The sequence below is a fragment of the Vulpes vulpes genome, chromosome X, assembly GCF_048418805.1.
Source record: "Vulpes vulpes isolate BD-2025 chromosome X, VulVul3, whole genome shotgun sequence".
In the NCBI taxonomy this organism is placed as follows: Eukaryota; Metazoa; Chordata; class Mammalia; order Carnivora; family Canidae; genus Vulpes; species Vulpes vulpes.
In genome coordinates this window covers 76,110,974-76,114,509 of record NC_132796.1, presented here as the reverse complement: position 1 = coordinate 76,114,509, position 3,536 = coordinate 76,110,974, and the positions used below count along the sequence as shown (strand labels likewise).

General features: G+C 43.0%; 1 pseudogene; it reads right to left on the bottom strand.

The window, feature by feature from the left end:
- Window positions 1–1,650: 1,650 nt before the first annotated feature.
- Window positions 1,651–3,174, bottom strand: LOC112932016 (2-phosphoxylose phosphatase 1 pseudogene; annotated as a pseudogene).
- Window positions 3,175–3,536: the final 362 nt, after the last annotated feature.

The following is a 3,536-nucleotide window of genomic DNA, read 5'->3' as shown; positions in this document are numbered from 1 at the left end:
GGTTTAGAGCTGCCTGCAGCCTGGGGTGTGATCCTGGAGACTAGGGATCCAGTCCCATGTCAGGCTCCCTGCATGGAGTCTGCTTCTCCCTCTGCCTGTGTCTCTGCCTCTCTCTCTCTCTCTCTCTCTCTCTCTCTCTGTGTGTGTGTCTCTATGTATAAATAAATAAAATCTTTAAAAAAATAAAAATAAATGAAAAAGTTATTTAATAGGGACTGAACCTTGAAGTCTTTATCTTTTTAATGGGGATAATATCATTTACATTATAGGGTACTTATGAGAATTAATGGGATAAATTGTATGTAGTAGAAACCATATATTGCTTCCAAATATTCTGTAGCACCCTCTACTTCTTTATTTTTTTAATTCTTCAAAAATTTATTTATAGAAACAGATGTATACAAAGGCAACATTAGACAAAAACAAAGAGAAAAGTTTGGAATGCCAATGACACCGAGAATCTCACTTGCACTTTACATTTCTTCACGTGGAACTAGCACCATTTTAGTTCAAAAACCACAGAATTATAATTGCTTCTAATATATAAAATATCTTATAAAGATTATTTGACTATCTAGTAACAAAGTTCTTCCAAAAACTTATTTAAAAATAGAATTTACGGTTTAAAAATTGATCCAATTCTACAGCTTGTCAAAGGGAATGAGCCATAATTAGTTTTTTTGGAAGAAAGTGCCTGAATTCAGCTTCTGGCTTCCTTCTAACCATCAAGCAGGTACAGTATATTGAGTATTACATAGGAATAAGAGCACATCTAAAACTGGTCTTAGAAAATATTTTCCTAAACTATAAAAATACTAAACAGAATACAAAAATTTCAGCATATACAGCAAACAGACTACAGCAGACAAATATTTAAAACATACCAAAAACTATCTTCTACTGTAATCATCATGAACATCAAATATTATTCTAGTAATTTTTCTATGATTCATTCTGATTCAATGTTTATTTCCCCTTAAGGTTTGTTCTAATACCAGATACAGACCAAATTCGGTGTTTCTCGCAGAAGTTACTGGAGGCACCACTGAGTAATTCTTTGTATTCACCTGGTTCTCAAAGTGCTGAAAATGCAAATGTAGTAGGGCCTGTTTTTTGAGATCAGGGGTCGGCAAACTTAGGCCCTGTGAACACAGGCACACTTATTTGTTTACATGTTGTCTATGGTTGCTTTCACCTTACAAGAGCAGAGTTGAATAGTTACAACTGTCTGTGGCCTTTGGGTCCCCAGAGTCTAAAATCCTTATGGCCCTGTACAGAAAAAAATTTGCCAACCCCTATTTTAGATAAATAATTTCAGGAAATGTTTCACTGAACAGGGACAAGGTAAAATTGCCCCAGATGAAGAAAATTTTAGCTGATGTTTGCTGGTTCCATCATAGAGTACCATGGCAGATTGAAATAATACACATGTGGATTCGCAATTTTTGGTATGGAAATACTATTCTGGTATCGTAAACAAAGTCTGGCTGTGATAAAAGTACCTTCCTCTCTCTGTGAACTGGCCATTATGTGCCAAGTAACTCATGTACCCAATTATAGCAACGTACTTACTGTTCAACCCAAACATCTACGTGGCTCAAACATGATTTCTAGCCTTTATAGCTCAATAATCTTATACCCTTGGCAAAGGACAGAACTAGAAGCAGACCCTTCCCGTCCCTCTGTATTGGCATAGATTCTATAAGCACCGCACTGCATACTTTTTAGAATCCTTCCCTGTGACACACATCATAATAATAAGTACTACTGCTACTCCCCAGGGCCACACACATGTCCCTCCTGACAAAGCGGACTAAGTTTTCGAGGGGGCACATAGGCTTGGAAGAATGCTTGTGGTGATCCTGGCAAAAAGAGGTGTGGAATGTGACATCAACACCATTATAAAGAATCCGGACAGAATGCTCACTGGGCTTTTCTCTGTCTTGCCAGAGCTCAAAGATCAACCTGGCTGCAAACCTTGGGAATCGGGCTTCCATAAGGCCCAGGGCACTGAGAACTGGTGACAGGGTGATATGCGCAGAGTAGAGGGCAAAGACTTCCTCTTTCCTGCCTTCTGCGGTGCGCTGCATCCGGCTGATGGTCTGGTTCAGGATGGGGTGGGCGCCCAGAAGTGCGTAGCCCAGATACAGTTTCTTCTCCCGCCTCTCTCTCGTCCTCTATCTGATGCGTCTTGATCACCTTGAAGTGCTCCATGTCAATGCAGCCATTCCTAGTGCAAGGGAAGCTGACGTTGTGGCAAAAGTGGCAGAGCATGGAGTCTGTGGGGTTAGCAGCTCGAAGCTGCTTGGTGGGCACGTCCACGGTCCTGGCCATGTCTTCGTAGGTCCTCTCCAGTTGGCTGTTTTTCAAACGCAAGAGGTATTGCCGACGCTGCTCCTTTTCTAGATACTGGTTTCTCACTGGACACTTAGCAGTTTCCAGAGCAGAACAGGGTACTTGGCTGGTGCCTGAAATGAATCTTCTTCCAGTCAAAATCTGGGAGGAAGCCATAAAGCAAGGCTAGCCCACTTTGTAGTGTCCGGCTTTTCCCCGTGGTCTCCAAGTAAAGCTGCTCTGTCGACCAGTCATTCGGCAGGAGTTTGTGTTTTTTTAGATAGATGTCCCTCAGCAGCTGGCCATTCTGCAAATGCTGCACGACTCCTGTCTGCGTGAGCTCTCCCATCTCACACAGTAGGTGATTGGGTTAAAGAGGCAGGGAGTGTAGAGGGCTTTCGAAAGAGGCTCCGGATCCTTTTGACATGTGACTAACGAAAGCTTCCAGTTTAGGGTGATATGGTTTCCTGTTGGCCACCAGAGTGCAGTCAATTTCTGGTCGCTTCGTTTTGGGAATGACATACAGGGGGTATCTGTCCCTGTGTCGAATGAACACATGCACTGAGATCAGCTTAAAATGATGCGGGGTGTGACCTTCCATGCTGCGCTCAGCCACACTGGGAATGTTGCAGTACAAAAGAGCTTCGTAAATGGGGTTCATCACGGGGGGTTTGGTCACTGGGTCAGCCATGATTCTCTTTCCACTCTTGCTACTCACTCCATTCTTAGCTGTGGACACTGGGGTCAGGTGGAAGAATTGCAGGCTGAGGCTGATGAAGGCCAGCAGCGCAGCCAGGGCCAGCAGCAGCAAGAAGTGATTGCAGAAAAGCATTATTATTTGTTCTATTTTCTCTTCATGGTTTCACCTCCAATCGGAAACCAATCCTTGTAAGTGTGGGAAATGCCATGTTTGGTGACTCTGGTCTCAGGGTCCCCTTTAAAGTGTACAGAATTTAGGGTTTTAAACATGACCACAACGGCCTGGAGGCTGCGGGGTCAGGGATCCCGGGAGCTGGAGCTCCCCCTCTACTCCTTTAATAGTAGAATGATTGATTTTATTTTGCTACATGGTCACCTAGAATAAAGAGTTCATTTCCTGGATTCTTTTGATCTGGATGTGGCCATGAAATGAAGTTCTGACCAAATGGATCAGACTGGAGAACAAGGAACTGGCAGGAACAAGGGACAATCTTCAGCTAACT